The 21,939-nt window shown below is 39.3% G+C and overlaps 1 protein-coding gene and 1 long non-coding RNA gene across 3 annotated transcripts in view; one reads left to right on the top strand and one right to left on the bottom strand.

The window, feature by feature from the left end:
* Positions 1–21,939, top strand: part of CYP7B1 (cytochrome P450 family 7 subfamily B member 1) — a 303,286-nt gene that overhangs the window by 86,567 nt on the left and 194,780 nt on the right. The gene's annotated exons all lie outside the window — the stretch shown is intronic.
* On the bottom strand, positions 4,160–14,083 carry LOC140501287 (uncharacterized). The gene is made up of 3 exons (XR_011966124.1): positions 13,079–14,083; positions 11,618–11,720; positions 4,160–5,092 (listed from the first exon to the last, which is right to left on the bottom strand). It is a non-coding gene; the product is annotated as an uncharacterized lncRNA (long non-coding RNA).

Genomic DNA, 21,939 nt, shown 5'->3' with positions numbered 1-21,939 from the left:
TGTTTCCATTTGTATTGGCAAATCCTTCTACAGACCACTTGAGGTTATGATTTCTGTTCCTTTGTTTGTGCATCCCTGTCTGGTTTGAATACTTAGCTCAATTTAATTCAGTTCTACAGAAATCTATACTGTATAGAACTCTGGGGTCGATATTCAAAGGTAAATATAAGACATGCTTCATGTATGGTCTTTATACTTCCCCAAATCTTGTATATGACTTTTGAGGCCAAAAGTTGCATTCTGCACCACAAGGTGCTCTGGGTACATCCTGCTGCGCTGAGGGCACCAAAAATCCATTTGTTACTGTGTTTGTGGATCAGTTTTTGGTTTACCTTTGTGGTCTACTTCCTTTTCTTCTGAAAAAGTAGTCACTTCATTCTACACCCATCCCCCCTTCCCATCTGCTCAGTTTTCTTTTCCCTTTCTTCTTGTATAAACCATGGGCATTGACTTACTTTTTGCCAGCTTGTGTTACAACTATGAGATTGGGAAAAGAAGGACTTTTTTAAAGTAACAACAAAAATTATGTGGCAACAATGAATTATAAATAGATTTGTAACATTTCTACACACATAGCAAACTAACAGAAGAGATATGGTTTTAGGTGCATGGAAACTGGTGCGATTATCCTGTCCTCATTTGATCTCATGGAATTTTGCCCTCATTCATTTACTATGTTCTAATGCACGTGCTTGTCTTATTACTCCCTGCAAGATCATCAAGTCTCTGAAGAAGAGGACTATGCTTTACTGATTTTTTTGCATTTCTCCAAGGCCTATCATAGTGTCCTGCAAATAGTTATTGCTTCATAAATGTCTGTTGAATGAATGAAGAAATGAATGAGCAAACAGAATATAAGAAGGCAGAAAGTGGAATAAGTAGTTTATAGGCAGATAGGTGGAACAGTGTATAGCACTCTGGAATCAGAGGCAGGAAGACCTGAGTTTGTATCCTGCTTCAGATACCTAGTAGCTGAATGACCAAGGTGCCCAACCTCAGTCCTTTAGAGGCAATGTGGTATAGTGAATGGATAGACCTGGATTCAAACCCTGCTTCTGGCATGTACTAGCTGTGTGACCCTGGACAACTCATTTAGGCTCTATAGGCTTTAGTTTCTTCTTCTTTAAAATGATGGATTTGGATTAAATGGGCTTTAAGATCCCTTGACCTACAAATTTTTGGTCCCATTATCATTAAAGAAGGATAACAACCTCTGAGACATAACATTTTACTTACCATGTATACTTTTATTTTCTAATTTCCCAAATATAATTTTACTGACAGATTTGAACAAATAAAGTAGGTTAAAAATGCTGGCATCTCAAAAATCATGTTTAAATTTACAAGCATAAGGGAAGGATGTAGCACCTTTTTCTAAATAGCTAATAAATAGGGAAGGTGTCCTATTTGGTTCTGGGTTTAGACTTATCAACTCCTCCCTTGTTCTGTAATCATCCATGAAAGAAAAGGAAGAAGGGAGAAAGAAAGAAAGAGAGAGAGAGAGAGAGAGAGAGACAGAGAGACAGAGAGGCAAACAGAGACAGAGACAGAGACAAAGGCACACAGAGACAAAGAGAAAGAGACAGAGAAAAAGGAGGAGGAGAAAGGACAGAGAGGATCTGCCTTCCCCACTCTCATCCCCCTTGTTCACATAAATAAGTTATGTCCCAGAACATTTAAGGGGTGGAGAAGCATGGGAGGGAAGACAAAATTCTAATCACAGTCAGTCCCATCCAGCCAGTCTCACCCTTCACCATCCTACAAGTCCCTTGGCCTTACCTTACTGCCCATGACACTTTATCCCCTCTTCTTTTTCTCAGAACCTCCATATTTCTTTTCTTTTTTAATAATTATTTTTTTAAAAAATGATCATGTATTTATTTTCCTCCTTCCCAACTCCTCCTCATGGGTGTGTGTGTGTGTGTGTGTGTGTGTGTGTGTGTGTGTGTGTGTGTGTGTGTGTGTGTGTGAAATATTTGTAACAAGTGCACGTGGTAGTGTAAAAACCTCTTTTCACCTCAGCTTTTCTGCCTTGGATCCTCACCTCCTTATTTGTCTTGTCCCACTTTTCATTTTTTGGAGTTCCTGATGCAGGCCTTAGAACCTACCAATGAGAAATTATGGGGGGTGGGATAGGGTTCCTCTTCCCACTAATGGGCAAATTAGAAATGTATGAAGTGTAAAGCTTCTAGAATCCCAAGGGAACAGAGAGGAGATATGTTCCTATCATCCTAAGTTGGAACTGTGGGTACATTTTTCCCTACAAACATTATTACATTATGGTATTTAGGGTCTATACTCAAAAATCAAACACTCAAATGCATCTGTGGTTTCATTAGTTGGGGATTTTTTTTTAATTCGTTTCACAGTTTGTTCTCAGTTTCTCTTGACATTGTAAGATCATCATGGAGTATGGTACATCTGTCCATTCCTCACTTTTGCCTCTTCCCTTCCTGTCATAAGGTCCCTTAATAACATCCTTTACTCCCGTTTCTCTAGAGCATTCTTCTTTGGTTATACACACACCCACAGTGTGTGCTCACACCCGGTGCTCACACCCACTATACTCATCTTTAGTTCTTTACACATTTTACTGCTATATAGTAGCACCGGTAAAATATTTATTTGGAAAAGATTGTCATTTGTGTAAGTGGGAATTTTGGGAGTCCATGAAAGAACATACTCTCCTTCCCCTTTTTACCCCTAGGCCCAGCCAATTGTGTATCTGTATGATCTGTCCAGATATGCATATATTATTGGACAAGCTTTGTAGGGTGTCCATTTGAATGCATGTTGAAATCTAGGCAACAGACACTCTTCCTCCACTTGATCTTTCCTTTGTGGACGGACAAGACAAACTCCTTTATGTCATTATTGATCTCTTCAAGGGATCTCTTGCACTATCTTAGGGATTGATGCAATTAACATAATGCCATTTGTATAACAGGATCCTTAGGATCTATGAAAATGTTATTAAAGAAAACTACTTCATCTTTTGGGTTAAATAGGCTTTTATGGGTTAGCTTAGGAACCTAACAATCCTGAGGCCCCAAATGTGAGAAAAGACAAGAGAGAACAGGGCTGGTGGCAATGGAAAGGAAAGAGAATTGTAGAGATGAAGTGAACAATTGTTCTGATAGTTGGTCCTGGGATTTGGTCCCAATTCTGCCTCTTCCCTACTGTATGACCTTGGGCAAATCAGAGACTCTTTAGAGTCAATTTCTTCATTGGTAAAGCAAATTTATTTTCCTATAATGAACCTCCAACTTCCCTTCCAGTCCTAAAATCTTGTGATTTTACCTATTTAATAGGTTGACCTGAGACAGTGAGAGTTAAGCCATGAGCTTTTTGTTTTTGAGCTCTTGTAGGATGGCCATAGGTTGTGTTAATTATTATTAGAAGGATCTCATTTTCCCATGTTCACAATTACTCCGCAGCTCTCAGTCAGTCAGTGTTTTGTTTGTTCAGTCATCTTTCAGTCATGTCTGACTCTTTGTGACCCCATTTGGGGTGTTCTTGGCAAAGATACTGGAGATGTTTGCCCTTTCTCTTTCCCAGTTTCCATGAGGAAACTGAAGTAAACAGGGTTAAGAAATTTGCCCAAGGTCACACAGTTAGTAAGTATCTGAGGTCAGATTTGAACTCAAGGAGATGAGTCTTTCTGACTCTAGGCCCAGCACTCTTTCCACTGCACCACCTAGCTCTCTAAGCAGTCAATAGACAGGTGTTCATTAAGAGTCTGCTGTGTGCTAAGCACCGTGTTAGTCACTGGAGAATATAAATAAAAAGAGTAGAGTATTCCTTACTCTTAAAGAACTGATGTTCTGTTACCATTTGTCTTGTCAGATTTGTTCAGCCTTTGGCACTTTAGGAACTGACAACTTAAATTACTGAAAAAGTCCTCTATATTTCTGTAATTGTCTTTAAAGATTTTTCCCTACTCTGATGGTTACCAAAATTTCATAGTGTAGTACAGAAGAAAGAACCTCTGACTTTGGAGTCAAAGGAGTCCTTTTCCACACATTTAGAAGCTGTCAATTGATCAGTCAATAAACATATATTAAACATTTGCTGTATGCTAGATACTGTGCTAAGTGTTGGGGATACAAATGGGCAAAACAAAGTTCCCACTCTTGAAGTGTTCACAATGTATTGGGAGGCAACATGTAAGTAAATATTAGAAACAAGCTGTGTAAAGGAAAATAATCAATGAAGAGAAGACTCTGGAATGAAGAGGGATTGGGAAAGACTTCCTGCAGAAGGGGCGACTTCAGCTGGAACTTAACAGAAGCCATTGAAGCTAAGAGGTGAGGATGAGGAGGGAGAGCACCAGATGGAATATGCTCAGGGCCAAGAGATGATGTTCATGGAACAGCAAGGAGTCATGCCACTGATTACAGAGGAAGGGGAGGGAAGATCAGAAAGAGCTTTGAATACCAAATAGATGGCTTTATATTTGATCTTGGAGGGGATAGGAAATCACTGGAGTTAATTAAGTAGAGGAATGGCATGCCAGACCTGTGCATTAGGAAGATCACTAAGAGCTGAGTGGATGATGCATGCAGATCACCAAGCAGGCTACTGCAGTAGTCTAGGCGTGAGGTGATGAGGGCCTGAACCAGGAGAGCGGATGTTTCAGAGGAAGGAGGTGGGCATATTTGAGAGATATTACAAAGTTAGAATTGACAGGCCTGACAGTAGATTGGATATGAGTGGGTAAGAGGTAATAAGGAGTCGAGGATGATGCATAGCCTGGGAGGTTGGTGCTTTACTTAACAATAATAAATAAATTAATGATAATAATAAAAATGAAGTTTGGAAGGTGACAGAGAAAGTTTTGGACATGTTGCATTTTATGATGACATTTGCTTTGAGATGTCCAATAGGCGATCAGAGATTAGCCTGGATAAGTAGAGGTTAGAACTGGATGGGTAAATTTAAGAATTATCAACAAAGAGATGATAATTTAATCCATTAGCACTGATTTACTGACTGAATCTGGAGTCAAAGGGTTTGAATTCTGGTTCAGACATGTAGAAGCTGGGTAATCTTGGGAGTGTTGCTTCATCTTTCTGGGCCTCAGTTTTCTGATCTGTAAAAGGAGAGAATTAAACTCTTAAGATTCCTTCTAACTCTAAATCTATGACTTAAGGGTCTAGGAAATTAATGAGCTTCTCAGTGCATTATTAAGTTAAGCATGTTTTGAAGGTTACCTAAATCTCTTTGGACCACCAGGACTCATTTAATGAACTGAAGTCATGATTTGCTAAATAGAATCTGTCATGGTTACATGTTAGGGTCTAAAAGTGCCACACTTATTCCCAGACTGTTGTGTCTAGGCAGTGGGAGAATGTGGTTCCAGGGGCTTGGATTTCCAGACTTGGAACACCTACTTTTTTTTTTCACTCTTTTTAAAAATGGTTTTTCTTAAGATTATAATTCTTTCTTCCACCAAAATAGTAAGCATTTGCTAGAATTATTAAATGGTGCTTTGCCCTAATGAGTATTTTTTAAAAAATCTCATTTGTGTTTTGTAAAGGTAAGATTTGGACATTTCTACGCAAGCTGTAGAGTAATGAAGACATCTGTTTTCATATGGTCCTTGCCACACAGTACCAGAAATTTGATGCCATGCTGTCCAGATTTGTAAATTTCCCTGGAATAGCCTTTGATTTTCTGATCTGTTCTGACAAGTCACTGACAGCTTTTGAGGTGAAGTATATACATGGCAAAGGGCAAACAGAGACTGCATATGTCAGCTGGAACATTCCCTTGTTGACTAGACAGGGTGAAATTGCTGACGTTCCTCTGTATTTGTATGCCTCCAGTTTTCTGCTAAATGTTTGTGACTTAAAAAAAAGAACAGACAAGCATCCTTAAGGAACATATACACACATTGTCTCTTATTTAGTCGCTGGCTAAGTTAGTTGGCAGTTGATATTTATCAGCTTAATCCTTCTTGTGGGCTAATTACTATGCCTAGAACAAAACGTATTTGGAAGACTTCTGTTAACAAAACTTAAGTTTGGTTTATATTTATGGTGTTGTTTTATTATTTGATTGTTTTCTCCTTCATTTAACTCCAAGGAATTAGTAAATTCTTTGTGGAGTATCTTCATCAGTTCTCAATCTTTCTCCCTCTGTCTCTGTCTCTCTTTTTCTCTCTGTCTCTGTCTCTGTCTCTGTCTCTCTGTCTCTCTGTCTCTGTCTCTGTCTCTGTCTCTCTCTCTCTCTCTCTCTCTCTTTCTCTTCCCCATCTCCTCATCTCTTTTTCCCCATGTCTTTTTCCCTGTCTCCCCGCTCCCTCTCTCTCTGTCTGTGTCTCTCTCTCTTTTTCTCTGTCTCTGTCACTGTCTCTCTCTCTCTCTCTCTCTCTCTCTCTCTCTCTCTCTCTCTTTCTCTTCCCCATCTCCTCATCTCTTTTTCCCCATGTCTTTTTCCCTGTCTCCCCGCTCCCTCTCTCTCTGTCTGTGTCTCTCTCTCTTTTTCTCTGTCTCTGTCTCTGTCTCTGTCTCTGTCTCTCTCTCTCTTTCTCTTCCACATCTCCTCATCTCTTTTTCCCCATGTCTTTTTCCCTGTCTCCCCGCTCCCTCTCTCTCTGTCTGTGTCTCTCTCTCTTTTTCTCTCTGTCTCTCTGTCTCTCTCTCTCTCTCCCTCTCTCCCTTTCTCTCTCTTCCCCATCTCCTCATCTCTTTTTCCCCATGTCTTTTCCCCTGTCTCCCCGCTCCCTCTCTCTCTGTCTGTGTCTCTCTCTCTTTTTCTCTCTGTCTCTGTCTCTCTCTCTCTCCCTCTCTCCCTTTCTCTCTCTTCCCCATCTCCTCATCTCTTTTTCCCCATGTCTTTTCCCCTGTCTCCCCACTCCCTGTCTCTTTGTCTTTGGCTACCCCTTTGCTCTTTTTCTCTCTCCTCTTCCTCTGCTTGCCTCTGAATCTTTTTATCACCTGCCCCACCCATCATTCCCCATCCCCCAATAACATGCAGATAGACAGTTTATGAAAAGGATTACCATCTTTGGATGACTGTCTTTCTTTATTAAAAATCTGATGAATTGCTTTAGCTAGGTATTTTTTTTTCTAAGTTGCTATTTCAGGCTTTGCCTTAACTAGGTGTAGGGAGGGAAAGGAAAGATTGTTGTTTTATTCGCTATGTGTTTAAACAAGTAAACTAAACACAAATCTAGATTCTGGTGCAACATTGCCTTAGGGAAAGAGTATGTAGAGAGTGATTCAATGATCTGAAAAATAAAAAAAAGAGATAGTTGGAAAAGGCAGGGACAAATGCTCATTGTTCGTTGGCCCTGACTGTGATTATCATTTTAGTTTTGCCAATCAGGGAAATGCCAAAAGATGAACAGTTTTAGAATAAGAATTGAAGCTGTGTAGGAGGAGATCTTGGAGAAGGGCAGCAAGGGGACACTGAGGTCAGGGAAAAACACCTCTTATCATCTTGGGAACCTGTATTTTCCCGAAAAGTGGAGGCCCAGATGCTAGTTTACAGAACTAGGGTAGAAAAACTAACTTCATAAGGATATGGCTAGCTATTACAATCTGGATAAGATATTTACTTAGAATAGATTATTAGAGCTTGCAAAATTTGGGGGATTATTCAGATAACCTCATTTTATAATAATTATAATAAATAACTTGGTTCAGTAACTTCATTTTACAAATGAGAAAACTGGACCAGAGATACAAAATGGTGTTTTTAGAGTCACATAATTAGTGACAAATATAAGTCTGAAATCCTGGTTCATAGCTCATTCTCTGCTTTATTAACAGGTCAAAGGTGAGAGACTGTCTAAGATCAGAGTCTAGGGCAAGAAACCTGTGAAGCTATACAGAAGAGGTGGCTTTTTTGTGGTTTATTTCTTTGCTTCTGTTTTTTTGAGAGGAGTAGACAATAAATGTTTTTCCCAATTAGAATGATAGCCTAGGGTAAAGGAAATGACATACTAAAACCTCCAAAAGATAGGTCACAGGATCATAGTATCAAAGGCTAAGACTGGAAGGAATTTCAGAAGCCATTTAGTTCATCCTCCAACTTTTATAGATTTATTATTCCTTTAAACTGCCTAAAGTCAGGGCCACGGCCATGTTTCCCTCAATATAGGAGTCAAAGTCTGCCCCTTCTTTGTAAGCCTCCAAGCATTCACCACATGTCCAGGATTTAACTCACTTGACCCAGAGGATACCAGCTAAACACCAGGCTATCACTAAGCCTAGTGGAGAATAAGATTTGAGAACATTCCCCCATGCCCAGAAGCTCTCTCGTCCTTGTCTCCACTTCTTGGTTTCCTTCAGGTCTCAGCTGCAAGAAGCCTTTCCAGGTCCTCTTTAATCAGTGCCTTCCCTCTGAGATTTTCTCATTTGTGTTGTATACATCATGCTTGTAACTGATTGTCTATGTATTGTCTCCCCTGTTAGACTGTGAGCTCCTCGAGAGTAAGCACTGGTTTTTGCCTATTGTTTTCTGTCCTCAGCATTTAGTATAGTGCCCAACTTAAAGTAGACCTTAATAAATGGTTGTTGACTTGACTTGATTTGACATATACAGAGCTGAGTATCTTAATGAGGTTTACTGACAGATAGTCCCTACACCCAGATGAGTGCATTGCTAACCCAGGAGGGCTGCAGAGGACATGCCACATTGCTCAGGTCTGTATTCTGAGTTGGCTCTCATCTAGGTATCTGTCCTGTAATCTCACAGCAGCCACTGAGGAAAGGGAGTGGTGGCAGCTCCCCAAATGGCTCGTGACAGGGGTTCTTCCAGCAAAAATGTAGTGACACTCCAAGTGGGAGCCCAACATCAAAGATGGCTCACCGGATTTCTTCTTTTTATATAGAACAGGCTGTCTGCCACATGTCGAAGGTATTTCAGCTTTCCAGCTCCCTGGGGTTTGAGGGCAAGAATAAGCTAATGAGGATGGTAAGCATAGTATCAGGATGTCCTCAGGAAGCAGAAATCTGCTCTATATAGTCCAAGGAATTAAGAGGTTACCTCCAAAAATAGGATTCTACATTCCTATTAAACAGTGTGAAGAATTCATTAAAAGAAAGAATGACATTTTGGATTTTAGAAGTCCTAAATAACAAACATCCTTATATACCTTAAGGATAAACCAGGCATAATGGAGTGCCTTATGATAGATAGCTAACACTAATACACCTGCTCAATGATTTTCAGTGGATCCCTATTCCTCCCAAAGTGAAGGAAGGAAGGAAAGAAAAAGAATTTATCAAGTTCTTATCATGTCTAAAGTGCCAGGGATACAAATAGAAAAGCCAGACAGTTCTTGTTCTCAAAGAGTTTGAATTTTAATCAGGATAGAAAACACATAAAATGGGTTTCAGCACTAGGTCAGATGCACAGGTTTCATGGTCTATGGGGTTCAATGGCAAAGCAGATGGCAATGCATTTTCCTTAGTGTCATTTCTACTTATAAAATCATATGCATTTCTGATGGTGAGCCATTTGAGGATGCCAAGACTGGTTGTGAGAACTTTCTTTTCTGGAGCTTCAGTAGCTGTGGTTGCTGAGAGATTGGGGCTCCAGCACCCACAGCAGTTGTCAGGTTTCATTCCCATGGGGATTGCTTTCTTGAGATGATGACTTTTGGGGCTGGGCTGGAATACTTGACCTGGCATGTCAAGTTCTTCACAATATGGCTTCAGCCTGCAATTTCGGACTTGTTTTTATATTCCTTCCAGCACACGTTCTACATTCCAGCCAAACCAACCTACCAGTTGATTTCAGGTCTTGGAATTCTACCCCAAGATGTGTCTCTGCATAGGCTGGCCTTGTCATTAATGCCTTCTCACCCCTGCCTCTTAGAATCCTCAGCTTCCTTCATCCCAACTGAGTTTACCCCAAGTGCCACTTCCTAAGTTGAAGTCTTTCCTGAGTTCTCTAGTTTATAGTATTTTCTCCTTTATTGAATTAGCTTGTTTTTTCTTATTTGTTTTATCTGTCATATCTCCCAGTAGAATGTAAACTCTTTGAAGGAAGGCTCTATTTTTTTCAAATCATTGTATCTTAGTGCCTGACAAAGTGAATTGAAAGTAATAGATACTTACTAAACTTATATTTAATTGAATGGTTAATATTTGAGTCTATGGTATATATCATAGACTCATAGAATTTTTAAAGATAAAGGGAACTTCAGAGCTCATCTATCAGTTCCTTTGTTTCAGACATAAGGAAACTGAGACCAAGAGACATTTAGTGATCCTGCTAATCGACATTAGATTATAGCGTTTTATATTGTTTTTCTTGCTCCACATATGCAAAATAAAATCAAGACTTAATATCATGCATATAAAAAGGAAGAATGGAGAGAATATCATTTCCCAGTTAAATGAAAATTAATTCAGATTTTTAAATCAAGACTAATGTATGCAGCATGACATAATGAACAGAGAGCCTGCCTTGGAGTGAGAAAGACCTGGCTTAAGTCCTGCTACTGACACATGGAGCTCTGTGACCAGAGCACGTTACGTAATGTCTCAGGGCCCCAGGCAACTTTGTGTTGTTGTTAAAGACTATGCATTGCAGTTGTGTTGTTTAGAGTGTTATGTGGCTACAGTTTTCCGCAGATGAAATCACAGGTCTTAAAAAAAAAAAAAGCTTTAGTTCAGTCACAGATTATTTGGAAGCTATAATAAATTGAAGCAGCCGGAGATATAGAAATAAATGGGAGTAGAAAATGTCAAAAAATAGTCATAAGGAAAAGAAATAGGAGTTGACTTGGACTTCTTTTAAATCTCATTTGCTTGAGCTTGATCTGTTATGTTTGTTGACTTTTTTCAGTCATATCTGACTCTTTGTGGCCGATTTGTGGTCTTCTTGGCAAAGATACTGCAGCAGTTTGCCATTTTCTTCTCCAGCTCATTTTATAGATGAGGGAACTGAAGCAGAGAGTTAAGTGACTTCCCAGGGTTACACAGCTACTAAGTGTCTGAGATCGGATTTGAATTTGTGATAATGAATCTTCCTGACTTCCAAGTCCAATGCTCTATCCACTGCACCAGCACCACTAACTGCCCGTTTGGTCTATTATAGGTTGACCTATTTAGCATAGTATTTCAATGCTACTTTGATGGATCTGTGATCTCATCTACTTCATCCAATAATGCAGGTTGTAGCCTATCTGTGCTTTATCAATTCACATGATACTTCTCTATCATCTTCCATCAGTCCTTCACACATAGCTCACCCGATGTGATGGAGGTCGTCCTTTAGGTCTTTGGGAATATCAGTCCATAGATTAAAAACTAGAACAGGTGTTGGAGGTAATCTAGGTCATCTGGCCCAGCCTCCTTATTTTACAAATTAGGAAAAACAGAAAGATTAATCAACTTTCCCCAAGTGGCACAAGTAGCAAATTGAAGAGTGGGGACTTGAGCCTAGTCCTCTCACTACAAATCCAATGCTTTTTCCACTGTATTATGCCAGTTGAATGGCAACCAATTTAGCATATAAGCTGTCCAATGCTTTTCCTCATAGTCACAATATAACTGGCCTACTTTTTCTGTTCATACCTATTTCTCATGACATATTTTGTGCCTTTTCTTTTGTATAAATATTGAATGATATAATATTGCAAACCATTTAAACTCACCTTGTACCTCATCATTGTGATCATTGCATTGTGTCTTCATGTGACTCACAATTTTAAATTCCTTAGAAACTGGTATTCTGTGACCCACCATCATACAGCATCACTGGAAAGCAGATTTTTTTTTATTTTCAATAAGTGTACTGGACATAGGAATGTCTCAGCTCTGATTCTATGATCTTATATTTCTAAGTAGTCAGTGAACCTTCATGAACAGGTTTTATAAACTGAAATATGTTCTACATGATATTTTGAAGAAATGTCTACCTAATTCCTCATACTGTATGAAATAATAAAACTTTGGGGGCCCAATAACATTTGAAACATGAATACTTTGGAATGCTTAGGAAAGATTATCAATAACATTTAAAAAGTTAAAACCATGTCTCTAGCATATAAAATATGCATTACAATTGCCATATAAATTAGTCTTTTAGAGAAAATAGAATTTAACCACTGAGTTTTAAATTCCTAAGAAGAGGCTTGGAAAGTTGCTGATATTTCAGGTAAATCAACTTCACAATTAGCTAGAAATCTTGTCTGTTTTAATTGAACCAATTGGGCCAATTGAAAAAAAAAGATATTTAGATTCCTTGCCTCCAACTTTCCTTGTCTAGGTGAGTGCTTCTTAAACTGTGGGTCTTGACCCCATATGGGGTCATGAAAAATTTGACAAGAGTGTAAGGTTTCTGAATGTGTAGCAACCAAAAATTAATTAAAAATCAAATTTGTTATCAATACAAGGTCTTTGTGGCAGTACTTGCCCATATTATATTGCCAGACAACACCAACAAAGGCTGCCAAAAGGCGAAAAGGGGTTACTAGTGGGAAAAGTTTAAGAAGCCCTGGTCTAGGTCTCTTCTACACACAACTTCCTGATTTGTTTTTTTCTACAATACCACTTTAATCAAATCATATTCTTATACAAAGGTTTCCAGTGACTACCTCTTATCTATAATAGGAATACCCAGCATTTTCCCTATGAAACAAACTAGTTTTAGTTTGTATTTATGGAACTTTGAAAGAAAACAACAGTTAATCAGCTCTCCTGATTTTTCCTTCCATATAGCAGCAAATGCTCGTTAAATAAGCAAGTGTGTGGTAAGCTAGCAGCCATGGGAGAGAGAGAAATATTCCTCACATAAAGCTTGTCTGTCCTAATAAGATTCATTGGAGAATATTTGTAATGTTGGTCAATAAACATCTACTATTTACTATGTGTCAGGTACTATGCTTGGGAGATGAAGACAGGCAAAAATACAACCCTTGCCCTCAAGGAGCTTACATTCTAATATAAGAGCAACATGCAAATAATTATGCACATGCAGAGGGAAGACTTGGGGGGAGGTTAAATAGTATGAGGAGGAGATGGGAAAAGGTCTCTTTTAGAAGATGAGATTTGCTCTTGTTTTTTGGGTTTTTTTTTGGGGGGGGGTTTGAGACTGTTAGCGTTTAGTGACTTACCCAGGGTCACACAGCTAGTAACTATCTGAGACCAGATTTGAACTCAGGTCCTCCTGGTTGCAGGGCCAGTGATGGTCTCTGCCCTTTTTTTTTTTTTTATGAAGCTGGAAGAAATTTTATTTTAATCAATTAATTTTTATTTGGTATTTTATTTTTCCCCAGTTACATGTAAAAACAATTTTAACATTCATTTTTAAAACTTTGAGTTCCAAATTTTCTGTCTTCCCCTTCCTCACCTGCACTCCCCATTGAGCAGGGAAGCAATTCAATATAGTTTATCAAAGGGTTATCCCCTACTCTTATTCTTGAAAGAGGTCAGGGAAGTATTAGGAGATGAGGAAGGAGAACATTCCAGGTGTGGAGGACAACCAGTAGCAACATGGAATTAGGAGATGAGTCGTAAGGAATAGAAAGTAGGCTAATGTAGTTTGTTACAGAGTTTGTTGTTGTTTAACTGTTTTAGTTGTGTCTGACCCTTTGTGACCCCATTAGCAAAGATACTGAAGTGGTTTGATGTTTTACAGATGAAGAAACTGAGGCAAACAGGGTTAAGTGACTTGCCCGGGGTCACACAGCTAGGAAGTGTCATTCAAATTTGAACTCAGGTCTTCCTGACTCCAGACTTGGTGCTCTATCCATTGTACCACCTAGCTGCACTACAGAATATATAGAGGGGAGTAAAGTAAAAGAATATTTAAAAGGTAGTAAAGAACCAGATTGTGAAGGATGTTAATTAACAAACAAAGCATTTTACATTTGATTCTGAAGTTAATAGTAATCACTAAAGTTTCTTGAGGAGGGTAGTAACATAGTAAGATAAGGTCAGCTCTCAGTTTAAGAGAATCACTTGGGCATTTGAGTGGAAGAAGGATAAGAGAGGGGAGAGACTTGAGGAAGGGAGAATCAAAAACCTGTTGCAATAGTCCTGGAATGAGGTGATGAGGGCTTCTACCAAGCTGTTGGCTGTGCTGGTGGAAAGAAAGGAGCACAGAGGAGAGATGATGGATTTACAGCCATATGGCAGTTTGAGCCCTCTGTGGTCTTTGATCAGCTTATGAGGATAGCAGCACAAAGGGCAGCCCCCAGTATTCCATTTTTATACAAGAAAAGTCAGCTTTAATATGTATCATAGGTGTTTAACCGGTTTCTCTTGCTTCCTGGATGGTATAGATAGAAAGATAAAATTTTGTCTGTTACCTTTATTACCCTGATCTGTTCACATGACTTGTACTTGATGTTATGGTTTTCTTTGAAAACAAAGGATGAACACAGACTTATGAGTAGATGGAGCTGCCTGAATGGGGACCCAGCCAGCTGGGTAACTCATCTCATCTGCTTCCTTCAGTCTTCCCCCTACCCTCTTCCTTCTCCTCTCCAAAGGAAGGTAAATTTGGATGGCCAGAGGACGCCCAGTTAATTTGGGGTTTACGGGACAGATTCCTTGCTTCCTTCTCTCCCTCCATCCTTCTTTCCTTCCTTTCTTTCTTGTCTTTCCCAAAACCTTAAGCCCATTGCACTCTGAAGTCCATACATTGCACAATAGGTGCCTGCCCAAACTCCACTTGATGGCTTCAGAGTGTTTATCAATAATAACTGTTGCTCTTTCCCTCCCATCTGGATTTCCTTATTTTTTTCTTTTGCTCATTACAGGGGACATTCTCTGTTTACTCCTTAAAGTCTTATTCACTGAATGGGCATTACCTTACTCTAAGTGAGAACCTGAATAGGCCAAGGTCTCCCAGTGCATCCTGAGCCTTCTCCACTCATCCTGATGAATAACTGGTCAGTGGATCCAGATGACCCAGGAGGGGAAGTGAAGCTGGTGACCTTGCACATCCCTCCCTCTCTCAAAACAAAGTCATGGAGAAGTCATGTCATCATTTCCCTGATGTCATGGTCTTCTTTGAAAATGAAGGACGAACACAGACAGACAGGCCCTGATCTGTTATCTGGATAGAACATAGGAATTGGAGTCAAGAAAACTTAAGTCAGAATCCTATTTCAGATCCCTTGTTAGCTGTGTGACAATGAGCAAGGCACTTAAACATTCTATGCCTCAGTTTCTTCATCTGTAAAATGAAGAAAATAAAAGGAAAATTAAAAACCTGCTTCCTAGGGTGGTTGTGAGGATCAAATGAGTTAACATGTCACATGCTTTGGAAACCTTAAGGCACTATGTAAATGCTATCATGGCATCATCATCATCATTATAATTATGGGATATTTAAACATTATAATTGATTGAGGAAGAGAAGGAGGGAGAAAAGGAAAGAGGGAATGTCTGACTTTCCATAGCTGACTTTGAAGATTTCCTGAACTTACTTGAGTTGCCTTGACCTTGGCCAAGGCTGGGCCTTGGCTAGGCTCCATCAAATATTTCCTTACATGTCCCAGAGTCCAGGAGCTGACTTGTGCACACAGGCAGCTATACTTCATTACATAAAGAGTTTCAAGGCTCAGGGAATGAAAGGCAACTTCTTGTACCGAGTTCTACTTGACTCTTCCAAGGCAGTCTCCATATACTAGAGCATGCTGTCTAAAGAGGTGCCGTGAAAATGTTCATTTTCATTGAGGGCTTTTGTACAATTTTTCACATACTGGGGTATCTTGCATTCATGAGACAGATCTATATGACACTCCTGAGGAGAGAACAGGCCATTAGAACCTTCTTAAAGCTACTGATTGCCATAGTGCTACGGGGTAAACTGGAAAATAATAATCAGGAAAAGGCATAGTTCATCTTAAACTATAAAAAGAGATGATTCATTCACTCATCTTTCTTTTCCTCTTCATTTTCATTGTGTGAGATTAATAAAAATTCTACACTTACCTCAAAATTTGTTCCATTGGATTTTTACCTGCTGTCAGTATTTTGGGGTGGCAAGAAGGTAGTTGGCAACAAAGGCTGTGTGTGTCAAGCTCCATGGAGGTGACTGAGATCTCAGTAATGAAACACAAAGCTCCCCTTAACAGTACACACCCAGAGAGGGGTCCTTGATTACATGTTTATTCATTAATACACACAAAAATAAACATACCACAGTAGGCCAGTTCTAGTAAGGGTATCTCTTTCCTCAATATGAGGAAATTCAGATTCCCAAGGGGACCTTTCTCCCACATTGTATAGTTGCAAAGTTCTGATTGCTCATTTCTGTTGTTTTATATACTCCTAGGGTGCTGTCTCAGATCCCAGTTTCTCAAACAGTTAGCCAACCTGTATTAAGTACCTACTATGTGTCAGGTACTGTATTAGGTGCTAGGCATGCAAATGCAAAAATAAGATCGTCTCTATCCTCAAAAACCCAGCACTGTATTCGAGGGATACATCATGTTTGCAAATAAGCTGATAAATAATATGGCCAAAGTAAATATAAAGTGATGGGGGAGGGGTCGTAACAACTAAGGGAACTGGATCAGGAAGAGCCTTTTTAAGAAGGTGGCACATGAAGTGAACCTGAGAGGGAGCCCAGGTAATAAGCGAGAGATAAGAAGAGGAGAACATTCCGGGTTTCAGGGATGGCCTGTGCAAAGTCAGAGAGGCAGAATATGGAATGTTCTGTCTAGAGAAGAGCAGGTGAGCTATAGCTGGATCACAGCACAGAATGCTTTTGGGAGCGCCAAGTAAAATCATCCTTCAAAGATAGTCGAGAGCTAGTTTGTTATAGTCTTAAAGGCTAAATAAGGAAATTTTAATTTTATCCTAAAGGCAATGGGGAGGTTTCTTGAACTCAAGTTTTCTTGAACAAATTTATAATGTAGTCAGACCTGAGATTTTGATGATTTGGCAGTGAAGAAGAGGGTGGACTGGAGGAGGAAGAGATTGTGTGCCAGCAGACCAGGGAGCAGGCTGTTGATGCCAGAGGTAGGCCCAGAGCGAGGTGATGATGGTGTGACTCTGCCAATGTCAGTGGTATGGGGTTCTCTGGCTTGTTTATTTTAACCTCATCACTCACGTAAGTGATTATTTCTGGTTTGGTCACTCTTCCTTACAAGGATTTCTGCTTTGCCCTTTAGATTCCTGGTGCCCACAGGTCTTCTCCTCCTGAATGAGTCTATTTACTGTTGTTGACCTCTACCTTGTTCCATCTCTAGCTCCCAGCTGAGCTATTCCTGTCCTATTTAAGGAACACTAGGTGGAGCAGTGGATAGAGTGCCAGGTGTGGAGTCAGGAAAGCCTGAGTTAAAATCAAGCCCCAGATGCTCACTGGACACTGGGCAAATCATTTAACCTCTGCCTCAGTTTCTTCATCTAAGAGGCATAATAATTACGCCCACCTCTCAAGGTCATCGTGAGGTGGGCATAATAATTATGCCCACCTCTCAAGGTCATCGTGAGGATGTAATGAGATAATATTTATAAAGTGCTTAACCCCAAGCCTGGCACATACACATAGTAAGTGTTATGTCATTTTAACTCATTTTTATTATTATCTTACACACTTACCTGAGACCTGGCACTGACACAAAAACAGTTCAATTCTTCTCAAACAGTCATATAATTTGCCAAACTAATAATTGCTAACATGTATTAGTGCTTACTGTATGCTGGGTACTGTGCTAAGTACTTTACAAATACCTCATTTTATCCTTACAACACCCTTGGGAGGGAGTGCTGTTATCCTCTCCATTTTAACAGATGAGGAAATTGAGGCAAGCAAAGGTTAAATGATTTGCTCAGGGTCAAGCAGCTAGGAGATGTCTGAGACCAGATGTGGACTCATGTCTTCCTTATACCAGGCCTAGTGCTCTAGACACAGTGCCACCTACTTGTCTTTAGGTGTGGCAAGTTCTTATTTGTTCTGTTGAATGTCAGTTATCTTTAATTCCAGTGAATATTTGTCGAAGATGGGAGTTCAGATAAATAGACCAATATTTGGTTTGAGGCAGTTAGGCAGCATAATGGATAAAGTCCTGGACCTAGAGTCTCAGAAAGGCAGACTTTTCATATGTGTGACTCTAGAAAGTTACCTAACCTAATTTGGCCTCAGTTTCCTCATGGGGATAATGGTAGCACCTTCTTCCAAGAGTTGTCATAAGGATCAAATGAGATAACATTTTAAAGTGCTTTGCATACCTTAAAATTAATATGTATAGAGTATTTTATAATATAACTATACATACTATAATATATACTATATATACTGTAATAGTATAGCTATTATTATTGCATTGGTTATAGATAACTCAGAGATATCTGTTGTGGCTAACAAATTAATATATTAACTATATTGATAATTCTATATCTCTTTCCATTGTGAGCTGTTGGTACATAAAATAGTATATTTCAACATTTAAGCTTAGCTGTTTTGATATTTTACTTGATCGGAAAATAAGGTACTATCTTTTTTCTCCATTTCAGAATCTTTCATTCTTTTAATTGGTCATAGCCTGGATTGTTTCTTTTCCTGTAGCTTGGGCTCCTAGTATCTTAGCAAAGTGTCTTTTCTTATACGGGATGAGAATGTTTCAAGAATGTGTCAGGAATATTGCCAAGACAGCTAAAACTTTACAGATATATTTATATATTTCTTATACTGGAGAGTGTGTGTGTATGTCTGTGTGTGTGTGCGTGTGTGTGTCTGTGTGTGTGTCCCCAAAATTAAGCTATTGCTTTTGGTCGCATCAGACAGAGTAGTTTTTGTCAAGTTGTCAGTAGAGTAGGGTATTCATATGAGCAACTTTGTATACAGGAATTCTGAAAGGGCTTTCTTGAACCATGAGGTGTTCATCTGGAGTTACAAGTGAGCTATTCAAGCTTTCCACGACTCAAGATTTATCTACGTGTTGCCTTTGGGGACTTAATTGGCCAACCCAATACAGGTAGTTTCACGCTTCTGTTTAGGCATCAGAAATATTTCATGTGCCCTGTTACATTATACATATATGAATTATAGGTCTCGGGTAATATGATGATAAGCATTTATGTCCAGGCTCAAGTGTGTTTAATTTACTTGGCTTTCTTTAATGTTGTAGAATATTGCCCTTTTTTTGATGTGATTGTAGTTTTAGAAAAACCTCAATTTTAGTTTCAATGGTATTAGACTTTTCATGTTGGGAATATAGAGGGTGGAGAAATTGTGTTATTTTCTCCACTCTCACAAAAATGAAATTGGTGTCTGGCTTACAATACAAAAACCAGCACTAATAAGTTGCCACATTATAAAATCATTACTGCATATATATATCACACCATTTTTAGTGTAGCATGGTGATTCCCACATTAAATTAATGGTAGAAAAATTGCTTCTAGGCATGCCAGCTTGTATTCTGTACTGAGATCCAGATTGGAAGGGTTGCTAATGATGGTTGGTTCCAGATTAGTTTATTCTGTTAAAGGATTTGCTGATTCACCTACAGTTCTTTCTGCAAAGATGTTATCTCAGGGAGGAACAGGCCAAAAAAATAATGTCCGCCAAATATATATGTGAGAGAGTGCTGTGTTTATAAAAGAAAGTTAGGAGAGGCATTGCTAGAAGGTTATTATATAAAGAAAAATATGTTAAATTAATTATTTTAAAACCAGACTTGAGGAAAAGCAAAAAGTTTGCAAATAATGTTTTTGGGTGGGGGGCGGTGTGAGGGTGTTCTCATACAATATAGCACAGATGGTGCTGCTTTTTTGAGCCAAAAGGAGAGGACAACTGACATGTAATGTTTCTTTAGGGCTTGAGGCAATTAGACACTTACCCATTCTTATGTGGAGAAGGAAAAGGCTTACAATTGACTCCAAATCCTTCATTTTACAGGTAAGGAAACTGAACCCCGAAGAGGCTAAGTGATTTGCTCAAAATAAGTTGTCTTATAGTCCACATCAAAAAGAGCCAGATAATTATTCACATGAAGATGACCTTTAAATTTATTTACTAAGTCATGACATGAAGAACAAGACTCTGACTGAGCACGAGCACCTACTGCCTTGTACCAGGTCAATGTGCAGTTGTCCACTGAGAGTTCAAGGGGAAATTTACCTCTGAACGTTCAAAACAAAGTCCTTTCGTTTTCAGGTTCATGCAGTAGTTGTGACAGACTTTGGAACTGCTGTGGTACTCACAAGCTTGTCTTTTAAATATCCTTATCTCCCTGAGGACAAAATGAATTACCCAACAGTTATTCCAAAGCATTGACTGTGGGGTCAAGAGGGATAGGACCAGGATAAACATCTTTGACACAAACCAGTGCACCTATTTTCCCTGAGCTTGGGCTCCCTCTCTCTCAGTGGTGGCTCACTCATGTCAGAGTGACAGATGACAAGACTAACATCAGGCAGGAAGCCTTTTCCTGGCACCCAGCTCTGTTCTCTGTTCCATAGTTTGTCTCTTCCCAGAGAGCAGTTGTGATGGAGCTAATGTGCAGTGATTGTTCACAGAGGTATGGCATCCACGAAGCAGAAGACTAGCCAGTGGGTTTACCACGCAGCTGTGAAGCCATTTCCGCTCAGCTGTGACTCATGTAAAAATGGTCACAGAATTGAGCTGTAGCAGTTCCAGAAATGTTAAGGAAGTTGTAGCAGGTGTCAGAGGCTGCCTCCTTTTTCTGTATTAATTCCTAGTTATGACAGCCAAGGAGGAATGCCTTAGATAAAGACTCTTAGGCACACGTAGAACCAGCAAAGGCTAGACTTGGGTGCCTACAAAGCTGGATTCTCATTAGGGTCTGATTGCTCTAGGTCATGTTTGTAGATCATTCCTCTGTGATTCACTGATGGAAAAATCAGTGGAATGTCTTTGGAGAGATCTCCACTACTTTAAAAACACACTGATGGAACCCATGGAAGGCACTTGAAGAAGATACGTATGTTCACACAAAAGGGAACTGGAAAGAGGAAACTAACCACAGGTTTAAATTCTGCCTCTCACACTTAGTCGTCTGACAATTGGCAAGTCATTTAACCTCAGTTTCCTCATCTGTAAAATGAGTTTAATATGAATAGATGCCAACTTATAGCATTGTGAAGATCAAGTAAGACATGTCTGATCAACTTTACAAACCTTAAAGTATTTGTTAACTGTTATTAGTTACAGGCATTGTCCCTCTTAATGCATCCTAAGATTACAGTAGTTCTTTTGACTGCTAACTTTCACTCTAGTAGATCTGATTTTAGAACTATAAACCCATATATCAGTAAGCACCCCAACAAACACAGGGGGCCTGCTATCGCTGGTTCTTTGATTTGCTTCTCTAAAAGGAAAGGCAACTTTTGAGGGGTTAACAATCATTTAAATCAAGCATAGGTATCATTCAGTTAGTTCAGAGGAAAAAGTCAGCACCCTGAACTTCAGAGAAAATACAGAGAGATCAGATGTCAGCAGACATGCTTCCAAAATGTCTGACCATTGACATATATACATCTTTACCAGAGAGGGAAGCACCAACATCTGTGTTTTCAAAGCTGGGGGGACTCCTTAGTGGCTTCCCAGAGTCTCGACTGACACACAAAGCTTCTTCCAAAAACTAAGCCCCAAAGGAAAACCTCACTTTCAGAGTATTGATACACTTTTCAGAGCCAGAGGGCATGACCCTCTGACCCAGTGCCTTGATAGAAAAAAACAAAAAGTACTTGGGACCCTTCTACAAAACAACTCCCCTAATCAAGCCTTCCCTCAATGGACAGGAATGGGTGGGGAAGATCTTCTTTAATCACATTCAAATAGAGGCATTATACTTCTTGATTATACTAAAACGAAAAGAGCAAAAGATTCTACTTTGCTTGGCCTTACAATCCATTGAGTCATAACTTCTTTGATCCAGTGTACAATTTTTTTCTCCTGGGATTCTGTTTTTGATTTGTTCATATTTGCTGGTGTTATAATTTATGAATCACCCCTTTACAGTTTAAATCTTATAATTCTCTTAATTCTCTT

Source organism: Notamacropus eugenii, chromosome 4, assembly GCF_028372415.1.
Source record: "Notamacropus eugenii isolate mMacEug1 chromosome 4, mMacEug1.pri_v2, whole genome shotgun sequence".
Lineage (NCBI taxonomy): Eukaryota > Metazoa > Chordata > Mammalia > Diprotodontia > Macropodidae > Notamacropus > Notamacropus eugenii.
This window is presented reverse-complemented; position numbering and strand designations above follow the sequence as displayed.